This window comes from Microcaecilia unicolor, chromosome 13 (assembly GCF_901765095.1).
Source record: "Microcaecilia unicolor chromosome 13, aMicUni1.1, whole genome shotgun sequence".
Lineage (NCBI taxonomy): Eukaryota > Metazoa > Chordata > Amphibia > Gymnophiona > Siphonopidae > Microcaecilia > Microcaecilia unicolor.
The window spans coordinates 23,579,739-23,596,773 of record NC_044043.1 but is presented as its reverse complement, the minus strand read 5'-3'; the positions used below and the strand labels follow the sequence as shown (position 1 = coordinate 23,596,773).

The 17,035-nt window shown below is 46.2% G+C and overlaps 1 protein-coding gene across 2 annotated transcripts in view; it reads right to left on the bottom strand.

Moving 5' to 3' along the window:
* The window catches only part of RASL10B (RAS like family 10 member B), a 127,322-nt gene that overhangs the window by 73,434 nt on the left and 36,853 nt on the right, over positions 1 to 17,035 (bottom strand). Inside the window, exon 1 of one of the 2 annotated variants that reach the window (XM_030185577.1) lies at positions 16,816 to 16,978. The exons of the other annotated variant lie outside the window; for it this stretch is intronic. The gene's annotated coding sequence lies outside the window, so the exon portion shown is untranslated. Of the gene's footprint in view, positions 1 to 16,815; positions 16,979 to 17,035 lie in introns of those variants that run through there. 2 annotated transcript variants of the gene reach the window in all.

Here is a 17,035-nt window from a genome sequence, read left to right as displayed (position 1 = left end):
CAAGAATGAGGGATGGGGATGAGGGCTCGAGAAAAACGGTGAGCCAGGCATCGAAGTCGGTAAGGAAGGAATGGAGGGATTTATCGGGGGGGGGGGGGGCGGTAAATGACTGCAACTCTGAGTGGCAGTGGGTGGAATAGACGGATGGAGTGAACTTCAAAGGATGAGAAGCAGTGAGACTGAGGTAGGGGGAGAGGTTGAAAACTGCAGGAGGGCGAAAGTAGTAGCCCGACGCCGCCACCGCAGCCAGCTGGGCGGGGCGAATGGGAGAAAAGATAGCCTCCGTGGCATAGGGCTGCGATTGAGGCAGAATTGTCAGGGGTGAGCCAGGTTTCAGTTAGGGCAAGCAGTTGAAGGGAATGGGAGATGAAGAGATCGTGGGTAAAGGGAAGTTTGTTGCAGATCGAGTGGGCGCTCCACAGGGCGCACGAGAAGGGGCGGGAGGAGGGGGGGAGGAGGGGGATAGAGATGAGATTGGAGCTATCGCGGGAACGTTTGCATAGATGAGGTGAGGGCGAGGACAGGAGTGGGGGACCTGGGTTGGGATTGATGTCTCCCGCGGATAGCAGGAGAAGGAGCAAGACAGTGCGGAGAAGGGTGGGAGAGGAAGGTCGACGAAGGCAACGAAGACGGGATGCGCTTAGGAAGAAAGGGGAAGGGTTCATGGCAGGAAGGAGGTGTTGAAGGTTGAGAGCTAGGAAGGAGGAGGAAGACAGTAGGGATGGTGAGGTGGTGGGGGACAGGGGTAGGTAGGGTATTGCAGTAGCGAGGAGGGTGGAAGAGGACAGGGATGGGTAGTGAGATCGTGTGGTAGATGGCGGTTGGAGGGGGAAAAGATTGGGGAGGGACAGGGCAAAGAATAGGATGTGGATGGGGGCCATGGGTAGTGACTGAGGTGTTCACAGGGCAGGTCGGTGGGCTGGGAGACAGGCAGGTGATGAGGGTGATCAGTCGGGGAGGGGAGTGATGAGCTGGTAGGGAGATGGGCTGGGAGGTGGTAGTCTGTCAGGTGAGTGGCTAGTAGGCGCAGGTGGATTGGGTAACAGGTGGGCAGGAGCAGGTGAGTGCGGTGGAGAGCACGGCAGTAGTGCTGGAACAAGCTGGAATGGTTTGAGGCAGGAGCTGGCGGACTACACAAGCTGAAGCAGACAGACTGGAACAGGCTAGAACAATCTAGAATAAGCTGATGCAGACGGGCTGGAACAGGCTGAATCAGGCAGTCTGGATCAGGCAGTTTGGAGCAGGCTGAATCAGGCAGTCTGGAGCAAGCTGGCTGGAGCAGGAGGTCTGGAGTAAGCAGGGAGGCTGGATCAGGCGGACTGGAACAAGGTGGAGCAGGATGACTGGAGCAAGCAGGGAGAAGCTGGAACAGGCGGGCTGGAACAAGCTGGATCACGCGGGCTGTAACAGGTAGGAGCAGATGGACTGGAGCATGCAGGGAGAGCAGGATCAGGATCAGGCGGACTGGAACAAGCTGGAAGAAGCTGGATCAGGCGGACTGGAACAAGTTGGCTGGATCAGGCGAACTGGAGCAGCAGGGAGAGCTGGATCGGGCGGACTGGAACAAGCTGGATCAGGTTGACTGGGACAAGCTGGATCAGGCGGACTGAAACAGGCAGGAAGAAGCTGGGTCAGGCGGACTGCAGCAAGCAGGAAGAAGCTGGATCAGGTGGACTGGAGCAAGCAAGGAGAAGCTGGATCATGCAGACTGGAACAAGCAGGGAGAAGCCGGATCAGGCAGACTGGGGCAAGCAGAGAGCGCAGGATCGTGTGGACTGGAACAAGCTGGATGAAGTGGACTGGAACAGGCAGGAAGAAGCAGGATCAGGCGGACTGGAGCAGGCAGGAAGAAGCCGGAACATGCGGACTGGGGCAGGCAGGAAGAAGCTGGATCAGGCGGACTGGAACAAGCTGGAAGAGGCTGGATCAGGCGGACTGGAGCAGGCTGGAGGAAACCGGATCATGCGGACTGGAGCAAGCAGGAGGAAGCTGGATCAGGCGGACTGGAGCAAGCTGGAAGAAGCCGGATCAGGCGGACTGGAGGAAGCAGGAAGAAGCTGGATCAGGTGGACTGGAACAACAGGGAGAAACTGGATTGGGTGGCTGGAAGAGATGGACTGGACAGGCCGGGTTGGCAGACTGGAACAGGCCAGTGCCAGTGGAACTCTGCCTCCCCTCGGCCTCTGTCCCTGTCGCCCGGTCACATAGGTCGCCGGATGGGCAGGCTGGAACAAGCTGAGGCTGCTGGACTCTGCCTCCTCTCGGCCTCCTCACAGCTCCTGTCCCGCTCCTGTCGGTCGGCCGCGCAAGTCACACCCCGACACCACCGTAGGATGGATCCCAGTCCCGTGGTCCGCAGTCCGTGTCCAGGCCGTTCCGGCAGGGAGCACGGCTGCAGCACACAGGACCTTGGGGCACGACCAGCGCGGGCCGCCGGATGGGCAACGGCGATGGGGATAGGCCTTACCCACGCGGTAGCAGACAACCAGGATCGGCCCCGGGCTGCTCGCTCGCTTGATACATGAGCACACTCAAAAACACCTTTTATATCACAAATTTAGGCTGCACAAATATGGGAACAAGCAAGGAGGTGTATTGGCCAGGATGGTGGGTCCCCGGTCGGGGAATCGCACGATTGTAGCCTTAAAAGACGCCCAAGGGACTGTACATAATAAAACAATCCAGTTACTACGACTGTTGCAGAAACACTTTAGTGATGTGTATGCTCCTATGGCTCCGCCATCTAGGGAAGCGGTGCACCAGTTCCTGGATAAATCAGGGATGTCAAAGCTGGGGCCTGGGGCACGTGATTGTTTAGGGTCACCCCTGCAACCGAGGGAACTACAGCGGGCTATCAAAGATCTAAAAACGAACATGGCATCTGGTGCTGATGGTTTCTCCGGAGAATTCTATAAAGTCCTACAATTGTCCCTAGTGGCACCATTAATTGAGTACTATCAGACAGTAATAGATGATGGGGAATTCCCTCAAAATGAAAACACAGCTCTGATGACGCTATTACTTAAACCGGGCAAGCAAGCGGATGATCCAGAGTCATATCGCCCCATTTCTCTTATCAATGTAGACATCAAACTTTTGGCAAAAGTTTTAGCTAACAGAATGTCAGCATACATACCAGAGTTAATTAGCACTGCCCAGGTGGGGTTTGTTCCCAAACGACACTCGGTTCTACATGTGCGACGAATTCTTCTTGCATTAGCTCAGTGCACTGGTCGAAGAGAACCTTGTATGGTGGTTAGCTTAGATGCAGCCAAGGCCTTCGATCATGTGGATTGGAGCTATTTATTTCAGGTGCTGGAGTGGCTAGAATTCCCGGAGGTTTTCATTCAGTCCGTTCGGGTACTATATAAAGGGTTGGGTGCCCAAATAGTGGTTAATGGGGGCAGGTCAGAATGGTTCCCGGTTTGCAGAGGAATGAGACAGGGGTGTCCATTGTCACCATTTCTATTTAACATCTCCCTAGAGCCCTTGATCAGGACACTAAACAGGATAAAGGACATCAAAGGGGTGATTCTTGAGAGTGAAGAAGTGAAAACCTTGGCCTATGCAGATGACATCTTGCTGGTGCTGAGAGAACTGCAAACTTCATTACAATATACTCTGGAAACCATAGAACATTACGGGAGACTCTCTGGGTTTTCATTAAACCTCCAAAAATCCTGCGCACTGGCATTGGGTGACACACTACAGCAAACTTGGCGGGGACATTTCCCGCTGCGGTGGGTGGACAAGGCTCTTAAGTATTTAGGTATATTAATTCCCAGGGAACTGTCGACTCTATACCGAATTAATGTTGACCCTATGATAAAGAATATGAAACAAAAACTGCAGTTGTGGCAGGCTCTTCCCCTTTCGCTGTGGGGGCGGGTCGCACTTTTTAACATGCTTATTGCGCCACGATGGCTTTATTTGTTCCAACAACTCCCACTGTTTTTGCGTATGAAAGAGGAGAGGGCTTTAAATAGGCTCACACAGAACTTTCTCTGGCAGGGCAAGCGTCCATGATTGCCTGTGGAGGTGATCACCACCCCACGGGAACAGGAGGGAATGGGTCTGTTGAGTTTACGGAATCTTTCAATAGCATGTGAAATGCGTCACATAAATGACTGGTTCCGGGGTACAACAGAATTTTCTAACACAGAGGCAGAGATAGCGATATTCCCTGAGACTCACTTTAGCTATCTATTACATACGGGATGCAGCTTACCACCAAGAGCATTCCAAAGACATCCACTCTTGCACCCGATGAGAGCTACCTGGCGGTGGGTATGTCGGAGATACAAGTTTAGTGCAAAAGTCACACCACTGCTCCCCATTTGTAATAACCCAGATTTCCCTCCGGGGATAGGGGCTAGTGTTTTTGGCATAGGCGTAGACTGGGGGGGGCGAGGGGGGGCAGTGCCCCCCCAAACGACGCGAGGCGCTGCCGCGCCATTAGTTAAAAAAAAAAAAAAAGTTTAAAAAAAAAAACAAACACATGCAGGCACGCGCTCCTCTCCGTCCGATTGGCTTCCCTGCCCTCTCTATCTGCGTCCCGCCTTCCTCTGACGTCATTTCCTTTCGGGCGGGACGCAGACAGAGAGGGCAGGGAAGCCAAGCGGACGGAGAGGAGCGTCTCCGTCTACTCCTCTCTCTTCCTCCCTCCCTCCGGCGCAGGCAGCAGTCTTTTCCAGCGTTCCTGGCAGCGGTAGCGTTGTACACGCTGCCTTTGGCTCTGCCCCGAAGCCTTCTCTTCAAGTTCCTGTTCCCGCATAGGTGGGAACAGGAACTTGAAGAGAAGGCTTCCGGGGCAGACCGAAGGCAGCGTGTATATCGCTACAGCTGCCAGGAACGCTGGAAAAGACTGCTGCCTGCGCCGGAGGGAGGGAGGGAGGAAGAGAGGGGGTAAACGGAGTCACCATCTTGGACCTCGCGCGGGGGGGGAGGGGTGGGGAGCAGAGGGAAGATGGATAGTACTGGGAGGGGTGGGGAGCAGAGGGAAGGAGCAGGAGATGGATGGGACTGGGAGGGTGGGAAGCAGTGGGAAGGAGCAGGAGATGGATGGGACTGGGAGGGGTGGGAAGGAGCAAGAGATGGATGGGACTGGGAGGGGTGGGTGGGGAGCAGAGGGAAGGACCAGGAATTGGATTGGACTGGGAAAGGAGGTGAGCAGAGGGAAGGAGCAGGAGATGGATGGGACTGGGAGGGGTGGGGAGCAGCGGGAAGGAGCAAGAGATGGTTGGGACTGGGAGGGGTGGGGAGCAGAGGGAAGGAGCAAGAGATGGATGGGACTGCGAGGGGTGGGGAGCAGAGGGATGGACCAGGAGATGGATGGGATTTGGAGAGGTCAGGCACAGCAGAGGGAAGGAGCAAGAGATGGATGGGATGGAGGGATGGTGAGCAGAGGGAAGGAACAGAAGATGGATGGGACTGGGAGGGGTGGGGAGCAGAGGGAAGGAGCAAGAGATGGATGGGACTGGGAGGGTGGGGAGCAGAGGGAAGCCTACTGGAAAGAAGACACTGCATAAAACAGAAGACACTGGGATCAAAGCGAATAGAAAAACTACATGATCAGACAACAAAGGTAAATAAAAGTTTATTTTATTCATAATTTATTAATTGAAATGTCAGCTTTTTGAAATGTGCATCTGTGATATTTTGCCTGTAAATTTCATTTCCTTCCTCCATATTAGCATATTCATTTGCATATGTATATATGCAAATGATATGCTAATATGCTCCGCCCATTTTTTTGCCCCCCCAAATGAAACAGTCAAACTACGCCTATGGTTTTTGGTCAATGGAAAGACAAAGGAATTATCTACTTGTCTCACATAGTTACAGAAGAGGGACAGATTAAAACACTAGATGCGCTAATTGAAGAGTTTGGTATTTCTAGATCACAGTATTTCGCCTATGCTCAATTAAAACATTGTGTCCTCCTTAACATGGACAGATCTCACGGAGGACGTGATCGATGTCCTTACAGAACAGTACTCTTTGGGGGCACAGGTCTCTGTTCCTTTACGATTTCACTTACAGCAATTAAAAGACACAACTCAAGAAATAGATTACATAAGGGTGACTAAAGCGTGGACTGAGGATCTTGGCTGCACAGTTACAACAGATACTGGACAGAGGTTCTTGTCTAGTATTTACGAAATGCACTTTTCGGTCCATCAGGGTGAACGGTTATACAGATTTTTTATGAGAACCTACATGGACCCTAAAAGAATAGCCAGAATAACTGAGTCTTGTGATGGGACATGCGCACGATGTGGAGGAGGGTCAGCCACACTTGGGCACATGTTCTGGCTCTGTCCCCTGGTGCAGGCCTTTTGGAGGGCCATCCTTTCCTCATTGCAGTCACAGTGGGAATGCTCTGTAGTATGTGAACCGCTGATATTATTTTTTAGTTACAAATTTACTGCGACACCACCTAAAGGCTTCAAGAGATATGTGCAGTGGACAATTTTATTTGGGATTACCACGATTTTGAAATCTTGGCGATCAGATCTCATGCCACCGCTAGCATGCTGCCGTGCGCAGATGATACATCAAATGCGGCTTGATAGATGCCGTGTGAAATCACTGGACAGCACAGATGGAGAGAGGTTCCGCATGGTATGGGAGCCTTTGTGGCTAACCATGCCCTCGAGAGCACGAAGCTTTATTTTGAACATTTAAAAAGCTCACAAGTGGGTAGTGGGAAGGTAGGGGGGGGGGGGGGGGGAGATCTTTCCAGTTGGGGCAGTTGTAGGAGTGAATTTCTTGCATAACTTATTGCAACATTGCTGTATCTGTGCGAAAGTTTTTGCTTATACTTGTGTCCGATTTTGATGCAATTGTTCCCAATAAAATGACTTAACATGTTGGAAAGGGGGTTGGGGAGAAAATGCGAAATCTTGATGATGACCTAGCTGTATGATTTATATCCCGATGTATAACCATGGTTAGTTCTTTAAATTGTTAGGGGAGACATGCAGCGGTTTGTTTAGCTTGTTGATCATCAATAAAAATTATTGAAACATAAACTCTAAGGGCTCTGTTTACTAAGCCACGCTATAGGTACGCTAACTTTTTAGAATGTGTTAAAAATTAGCTTGCGCTAATGCTAGAGACACCCATAGGAATATATGAGTATCTCTAGTGTTAGCACACATTTCAAAGTTAGCCTACAAGTGCGGCTTAGGGCCCTAAATGCAATCCAATCACTTACAGACCGGTTGCTTCAATACCATATTTTGTTAAGATAGTAGAGGCTGTGATGACTAGACTGCTGGTGATTTACTTGGAACAATCTGAGTTGTTGGATGTGTCCCAGTCTGGATTTTGGGTTAAGCATTGTACAGAAACTGTTGGCTAATGTCATCTGGTGTCTCCCAGGGATCTCCCCTGTCACCTGTTTTGTTTAATGTTCTTATGTCTTCACTGGGCAAATGTATGGAAAGGGAAGGTTTCCCTGTCTATATTTACACAGACGATATTGCGGTAGTTTTTCCTATTATGACAGATCTTAGGGAAGCACATACTATTATTACTCATTATGTTACTATCGTTACTGACTGGATGTCTGTTCACTACCTTTAAATACGGAAAAAAATACCCAAATGTCTTCTGTTAGGGAATAAGAAGAGCTTAAATATAGACTCACAATTTAGAACTGATGGTGACTTTTATTCTTTAGATCGTAGTTAAGATAGTAGGTGTCGTGCTAGATACTTTGAATTATTTGAATATTTTTACTGCTGTAATTGTCTATTGCTTATGTTTGATTTACTCTTACTGTACACCACCTTGAGTGAATTCTTTCAAAAAGGCAGTAAATAAATCCTAATAAAGAAATAATAAATAAAATAAATAGATGAGAAACTAACAATGGATCATCAAGTAAATTCTTTACTAAAAAGAATTTACTATATAATGAAAAAATTAATCAGCATTAGAAAATATTTATCAGAAGATTTGTTTAGATGGGTGGTGCAGACACTTATTCATAGCAAATTGGATAACTTTAATATTGTATATCTGGGTCTACCGAAACAAATTAATAGAAAAATCCAGACTATTCAAAATGTGGCAGTTATCTTAATTTTTTCTCTTAAGAAAACTGATCACATTACTCCATTTTTCATTAAACTACACTGGCTTCCAGTAGACACTAGAATGTTCTTTAAACTGGGGTGCTTATTATATAAGATCATTTGTGGCCTGGAAATTAGGGATGCAAACAAATTGGGCAATGCAATAATAATGGCTGATTTCAATTACCCCGATATTGACTGGGTAAATGTAACATCAGGGCACGCTAGGGAGGTAAAATTCCTTGATGAAATCAAGGACTTCTTTATGGAGCAGCTGGTACAGGAGCCGACAAGAGAAGGAAAAATTCTAGACCTAGTCCTTAGTGGAGCGCATGATATGGTGCGGGAGGTAATGGTGCTGGGGCCGCTTGATAACAATGATCATAACATGATCGGATTTGATATTAGCTTTGAAGTAAGTATACACAGGAAATCAAATACGTTAGCGTTTAACTTTAAAAAAGGAGACTATGATAAAATGAGAAGAACAGTGAAAAAAAACTTAGAGGAGCGGCTGCGAGGGTCAAAAATTTACATCAGGCGTGGATGCTGTTCAAAAACACCATCCTGGAAGCCCAGGCCAAATACATTCCGCGTATTAAAAAAGGAAGACGGAAGACCAAACGACAGCTGGCATGGTTAAAAAGTGAGATGAAGAAAGCTATTAGAGCTAAAAGAAAATCCTTCAGAAAATGGAAGAAGGAACCGACTCAAAATAATAAGAAACAGCATAAGGAATGTCAAGTCAAATGCAAAGGAAGGCTAAGAGGGACTTCGAAAAAAAGATTGCGTTGGAGGCAAAAACACATAGTAAAAATCTTTTTAGGTATATTAAAAGCAGGAAGCCGGCAAAAGAATTGGTTAGACCGCTAGATGACAGAGGAGTAAAAGAGGCGATCAGGGAAGACAAAGCCATAGTGGAGAGATTAAATTAATTCTTTGCTTCGGTCTTCACTGAGAAACATTTGGGTGGGATACCAGTGCCAGAAATGGTATTCGAAGCTGACGAGTCGGAGAAATTTAATGAATTCTCTGTAAACCTGGAGGATGTAATGGGGCAGTTCTACAAACTGAAGAGTAGCGAATCTCCTGGACCGGATGGTATTCATCCCAGAGTACTGATAGAACTGAAAAATGAACTTGTGGAGTTATTGTTAGTAATATGTAATTTATCCTTAAAACTGAGTGTGGTACTGGAAGACTGGAGCGTGGCCAATGTAACGCCGATTTTTTTAAAAGGTTCCAGAAGAGATCCAGGAAATTATAGACCAGTGAGTCTGACGTCGGTGTCGGGCAAAATGGTAGAGACTATTATAAAGAACAAAATTACAGAGCATATTCAAAAGCATGGATTAATGAGACAAAGTCAACCTGGATTTAGTGAAGGGAAATCTTGCCTCACCAATCTACTACATTTCTTGGAAGGGGTGAACAAACATGTGGATAAAGGTGAGCTGGTTGATGTGGAGGGGCATAATCGAACGCAAACGCCCATATGTAAGAACGTCCATCTCCGAGAACGAGTCCGTGAAGGGGTGGGGCAAATCGTATTTTCGAAAAAGATGGACGTTTATCTTTAGTTTCGCAAATACGGTTTGTGCTAGGCAAATGCTTTGGATGTGGGCGTTTTTGAAATGTGGGCGTTTGTTTGAGATGGGCGTTTTCGTTTTTCAGCGATAATCGAAACCGAAGCGTCCCAGCTCAAAAACGACCAAATCCAAGGCTTTGGGTCGTGGGAGGGGCCAGGATTCGTAGTGCACTGGTCTCCCTCACATGCCAGGACACCAACCGGGCACACTAGGGGGCACTTTTAAAAAAATAGGAAAAAACATTAAATTACCTCCCAGGTGCATAGCTCCTTTACTTTGGGTGCTGAGACCCCCAAATCCCCCCAAAACCCACTCCCCACAACTCAACACCATTACCATAGGACTTAATGGTGAAGGGGGGCACCTACATGTGGGTACAGTGGGTTTGGGGGGGGGGGGGGTTAGAGGGCTCCCATTTACCACCACAAGTGTTACAGGTAGGGGGGGATGGGCCTGGGTCCGTCTGCCTGAAGTGCACTGCATTACCCACTAAAAGTGCTCCAGGGACAGGACTTGTTGCTGCTGTATAACCTTGACACAGCAGTTCACACCATAAAACTAATCTCGCTGAAAACGTACTTTATTTCAATAACCGCGTTTACTCACAGTTAACTGCAGATCAGAGGTTATGCCCCACTGGCAACGAGTCTCCCTGGTACTAAGATTAGCAGTAGGTCAGAGCTGGCAGAATGGTGTACAATGCCCTCTTTCAGCAACATTCTAGGCAAGAACTAAGTTCTGTAACGTGGCTAACACATGAAATGGATCTAAAACGGACTTACAAAAATGGCCACTACCTCGTGGACTACCGGAAACAAAACAGGGCACACTGTGACCCAGTAAGCAGGGGGGAAAGCACCATGGGAGAAGAGCCTACCAACTACCAACATCGTGAGACCGTAACACAAGCTAGTGAAATCACGGAGCCCAATACCCTACACCCACCACAATGCAATGCTGATGTGACCCTGCAGTGCACCCGAGAGCCACATCTGACCCACGGAAAGGCTGTGAGAGGATCGAACACATTCTGCTGTCATGGAGGTGGGTATGGAATTTGAGGGTGGCATAGAGGCTGGGAAATAAGGTTTTTGCAAATGGGTTTTTTTTGGGTGGGAAGGGGTTAGTGATCACTGGGGGAGTCAGGGGAGGTCATCCTCGATTCCCTCCGGTAGTCATCTGGTCATTTAGGGCACTTTTTTGGGACCTGTTCGTGAGAAAAAAGGGTCCAAAAAAAGTGTCCTAGATTCTCGCTAAAAATGCCTTTCTTTTTTCCATTATCGGCCGAGCGCGCCCATCTCTGCTCGGCCGATAACCACGTCCCAGTCCTGCCTTCATCACGCCTCCGACACGCCCCCGTCAACTTTATTCGTTCCTGCGACGGAGTGCAGTTGAAGACGACCAAAATCAGCTTTCGATTATACCGATTTGGCCGCCCATGGGAAACGGACGCCCATCTCCTGAACAAGGGCGTTTTTCTCCTTTCGAAAATAAGCAGGATAGTGTATCTGGATTTTCAGAAGGCATTTGACAAAGTACCTCATGAAAGACTCCAGAGGAAATTGGAGAGTCATGGGATAGGAGGTAGTGTTCTATTGTGGATTAAAAACTGGATAAAAGATAGAAAACAGAGCGTAGGGTTAAATGGTCAGTATTCTCAATGGAGAAGGGTAGTTAGTGGGGTTTCCCAGGGCTCTGTGCTGGGACCGCTGCTTTTTAACATATTTATAAATGACCTAGAGATGGGAGTAACTAGTGAGGTAATTAAATTTGCTGACGACACAAAGTTATTCAGTCGTTAAATCACGGGAGGATTGTGAAAAATTACAAGAGGACCTTATGAGACTGGGAGACTGGGCATCTAAATGGCAGATGACGTTTAAAGTGAGCAAGTGCAAAGTAATGCATGTGGGAAAGAGGAGCCCGAATTATAGCTAGGTCAAGCAAGGTTCCACGTTAGGTCTCATGGACCAAGAAAGGGATCTAGGTGTCGTCATTGATGATACGTTGAAACCTACTGCTCAGTGTGCTGCTGCGGCTAAGAAAGCAAATAGAATGTTAGGTATTATTAGGAAAGGAATGGAAAACAAAAATGAGAATGTTATAATGCATTTGTATCGCTCCATGATGCGACCGCACCTCGAATATTGTGTTCAATTCTGGTTGCTGTATCTCAAAAAAGATATAGTGGAATTAGAAAAGATACAGAGAAGGGTGACAAAAATGATAAAGGGGATGGGACAACTTCCCTATGAGGAAAGGCTAAAGCGGCTAGGGCTCTTCAGCTTGCAGAAAAGGCGGCTGAGAGGAGATACGATAGAGGTCTATAAAATAATGAGTGGAGTTGAACGGGTAGATGTGAAGCGTCTGTTTACGCGTTCCAAAAATACTAGGACTAGGGGGCATGCGATGAAGCTACAATGTAGTAAATTTAAAACAAATCGGAAAAAATGTTTCTTCGCTCAACGTGTAATTAAAGTCTGGAATTCATTGTCAGAGAATGTGGTAAAGGCGTTTAACTTAGTGGAGTTTTAAAAATGTTGGATAGGTTCCTAAAGGAAAGGTCCATAGCCCATTATTAAATGGACTTGTGGAAAATCCACTATTTCTGGGATAAGCAGTATAGAATGTTTTATACTTGGGGATCTTGCCAGGTATTTGTGACCTGGATTGGCCACTGATGGAAACAGGATGCTGGGCTTGATGGACCTTTGGTCTTTCCCAGTATGGTGTTACTTATGTACTTATGATTCCTTGTTGTTCTTTCGTATGTTATTCAGATTCAATATTTCGATATAATATTCGTAAAACTTTATTTGTTTTCCTTCCTTAGTCCTTGGGGAATCACCTCAAAGAAGTTTTTTTTTACACGTTTGTTTGCTTATCAATCTGCTATTTTATGGCCTGTTTTGTCACCTATTTTAAGATTTTTACCCAGTTATGTTATTCTTAAGAAAGATTTAAAGACATGGTTGGTCCATAAATACTTGTTAGGGAAGTAAGTGAGATGTATACTGCTATTCTAGATCAGGATATTCTTGTCTAATTATTCTTAAATCCTAGATTCTTTTATAATCTACTATCTTTGTTGTAATCTGCTATGAACTATTTTATTGGTATTAGTAGGCAAAAAATGAGCTAATTGTATGTGTATATGAGACTGTACAGTGCTCTCCGTCTCCTGAATTCTCCGAATCCCGATGGTAACCTTCAGGATTGCAGCAGGACTGGAGAGGGGGGTGTTGAGAAGTCAGGTCCACTGCCTTCTATTCTGGGATATGTTTGGGGCTGCATTTCAAGCTCCTGGTTTGCTGCTGTAGCCCAATGAGCAAACTTATTGGCCCTTGATGACTTGAACATGTATACTCTGGAAGAAAGGAGAAACAGGGGTGATATGATACAGATGTTCAAATATTTGAAAAGTATTAATCCGCAAACGAACCTTTTCCGGAGGTGTGAAGGCGGTAGAACGAGAGGACATGAAATGAGATTGAAGGGGGGCAGACTCAGGAAAAATGTCAGGAAGTATTTTTTCACGGAGAGAGTGGTGGATGCTTGGAATGCCCTCCCGCGGGAGGTGGTGGAGATGAAAACGGTAACGGAATTCAAACATGTGTGGGATAAACATAAAGGAATCCTGTTCAGAAGGAATGGATCCTAAGGAGCTTAGCCGAGATTGGGTGGCAGAGCCGGTGGCGGGAGGCGGGGATAGTGCTGGGCAGACTTATACGGTCTATGCCAGAGCCGGTGGTGGGAGGCGGGGCTGGTGAGTGGAAGGCGGGGATAGTGCTGGCCAGACTTATACGGTCTGTGCCCTGAAAAGGACAGGTACAAATCAAGGTAAGGTATACACAAAAAGCAGCACATACGAGTTTATCTTGTTGGGCAGACTGGATGGACCATGCATGTCTTTTTCTGCCGTAATTTACTATGTTACTATGTTTACCAAGCTGTAGTAAAAAGGGCCCTGCGCTGGCGGCAGGGGCTGTTTTTGCCATGCGCTACAGCCCTTTTTACCGCAGCAAGTAAAAAGGCTGCAAAACTCCATGGCCATGCGGTGAGATTGCACTTACCGTGTGGTCATGCAGGAGAAGCACTTACTGCCACCTATTAAGGTGGCAGTAAGGGCTCCTGTGCTAACCTGGCGGCAACCAGGCAGCACCTACATCGGGCCAGCGGTAGCTTCAAAATGGCGCGGTTAGCCCACATTGGGCTTACCGCTTACCCTTAAATACTGTTCTTTATAAGTGAAAAAGCATCGTTACATAGTGTTCACATTGTTCTTTTCCATATTCAGGGACCCTTTTACAGAGCGGTGGGTGGTAAACCCAATGCAGGACTACCGCTGTCCCAACACGGCCACTGGCGGTAGTTCTGGTTCAAGCACACACCATTTCCAGGAGGAAAAAAACCCAGAAATGGTTAGCACTGTGGTAACCCAGTAGTAATCAGGCATCACTATTGCCTGGCTAACCGCCGGGTTATCATGGGAACCGTTACCGCCACCTCAATGGTGAGGTAGAAAGGGCCCTGGTGCACAGGAAAGACACCCCCCCCCCCCCCCCCCCACTACCGCAGGGCCCTTTTTTTTTTTTTTGATAATTATAACATTACATTTATGTAATAACATAAATCACACACATCAGGTAATAATATTACACAGGAAATCTTTAAGGAAAAAAAAATAACATTTTAGTCCACAATTGTTGATCCAAGAACAGGAAAATTAAATGACCTCATACTTATCAGAGTAATTAACTTCTTACTTAAGCAGAAGGAACATGAAAATTGCTAGCAGGTATAACGCTTACAATCCAAGATTAATGCAGTATTATTCTTTTGTTGCAATAAATGCTTTTAACTTCTCTGGATCGAAATAAACATAATTTACAGAATTCAAAGAAATATGGCATTTACATGGGAACCTTAACATAAAGGTCCCACCTATACGCAAAACTCTCTCTTTTAATAACAAAAATTGTTTCCTCTTCCTTTGAGTTTCTCGGGCAAAGTCTGGAAATACTTGAATTTTGGATCCAAAGAACAATGAATTAGTGTGGCGGAAAAAGAGTTTAAAAATATTATTGCGATCTAATTGCAGAGCAAAAGTAACTAATAATGTAGTTCTTTCTGTTATAGTTTCTAATGAGGATTCTAATAATTCTGTTATATTCAGATCATCTTGAGAGTTAACAGGTAATAATTTCCCTTGTGCTCCAGAAATATACATTACTCGAGTAATCGGAGGGTACATCTCAGATGGTATACCTAATATTTCGTTAAGGTATTTCTTTAGCATGTCAATTGCTGGAACCAATGGGCTTTTAGGAAAATTGAGGAAACGTAAATTGTTAGCCCTCATTTGATTTTCTAAATATTCCGTTTTGCGTTGTTGAAGATTACTATCCCTTATTAAAACATTTATAGAAGAATTAATTGTTTTTACTTCTTTATCAAAATTCTCCATTTTTATAGTTTGTTCTGCATTTTTCAACTGCAAATCAGATTGTAGACTCTTTATATCCACCACAGCACCAGACAAAGTACCTGAAATTTGCTGCAAGCTGGTATTCAGTCTTTGGATTGCATCCCATATAGAATCCATCGTAACGGTAGTTGGTTTCATAACTTCAAGGTTCAAGGGCGATTCCCCAGGGCTTTTCTCAGACAAGATCCTTGTCGAAGCTGGCAACTGCACTGGCGTCGACGCGGCCGCGGGGTCTCCACACCCAGCCGTTGAGGACCGACTTCCGGATTCAACGCGCCGTTCTCTCGTGGCCGTCGCCTCTCGTCCTGGTCTTGGAGGAACCGTCAAAGAAGGAGGGCTTAAAGATACTCCCTCAGCGCTTAGGTCTAATTGTTCACCCGGACCGCCATGAGCGAACATTCCGGTTCCCGGCGGTTGGAGTCCCGATTCTTCCAGCGTCAACTGCCTCAAAAGAGGGGGCTCAACCCTGCCTGTGGAGGTAGGCACTGCGGATTTACCCTTCCTCTTACCCATAACGGGTCTGAGAGCACTCAATTGATGCAGTTTTCGGTGGCTTTCAGGAGCTCTTTCCCACACGTCTGCTCAGGCAGCCATCTTGGATCGAATCGTACAGATTCGCAGGGCCCTTTTTATCGCAGCTTTTTTTTGTTGTTGTTACATTTGTACCCCGCGCTTTCCCACTCATGGCAGGCTCAATGCGGCTTACATGGGGCAATGGAGGGTTAAGTGACTTGCCCAGAGTCACAAGGAGCTGCCTGTGCCTGAAGTGGGAATTGAACTCATTTCCTCAGGACCAAAGTCCACCACCCTAACCACTAGGCCACTAGCTTGGTAAAAGGACCCCTCAATGGCCTATTTACTTCAGTTCTTTAATCATAGGAAAGCCAGTACAACAATAAGAATTTCTATTTGGTTTCTGGTGTATATATACATTTATTAATGCATTAAATATACAAATACTAACCCTGACACTCCTAGAAGTGAACGTAAAACACCAAGCAAAAACACAAAAAAGTTTGTTAAAATCAGAGCTATGTGATAACTGCCTAGACAAAGAGCTTCAATTCAACTTTGTGTTATAAAATAAAACATATCCAGACAGGTACAACTGCAAGAAAAAAAATGAGCAAACCATCTCTCTCCTGAAAAACAGAAAACCTATGAAAATACTCATTTGTCCCACAAATTCCCCAGGTCAGCTTGAGTAAAGTGGTGTGGTAGCCATGTTAGTCCACTTTTAAAGGTAACAAACAGAAAAGAAAATAAGAAAATACCTTTTTTATTGGATTAACTTTTAATATATCTTTTGATTAGCTTTCGAAGGTAACCCTTTAAGCAAATATTGACAAAGATCAGTATATAAAGTGAAACACAGAGGCATTCCAATGACAGTCTCACAGGAAAAGGTGGGGGGGGGGTAGGTTTGGTGAGAAACTGGGAGAGCTGGGTGGATGAGAGACGGAGAAAGATGTATGGCAGATAAGAGTGACAAAAATGTAGAATTTTATGGTTTATAGTGGGATAGAAAGCCTTTAGCCTTCAAAAGCTAATCAAAAGATATATTAAGTTAGTCCAATAAAAAAGGTATCATCTTATTTTCTTTTCTCTTTTTTTATTTTTTTCTATTTTTTACCAGGTCAGCTTGAAATCCTACCTGCATGAGTTAAAAAAGCCGGTTTTAGCAGAGGTAGATTCTTTCACTTATCACCTCATCCCTGAATGAAGAGACCTTGCAAAGCCCAATTTCTTCTCTGTGTCTAATTGCATTCCAGAGCGATCACTAGCAATCCATTCCAAATGCAGGACAGAGACCCATAACACAGGTCCAGTCACCAGTGACAAGCTGCCCTTCTCCTACAAGATAACCAGTGGGC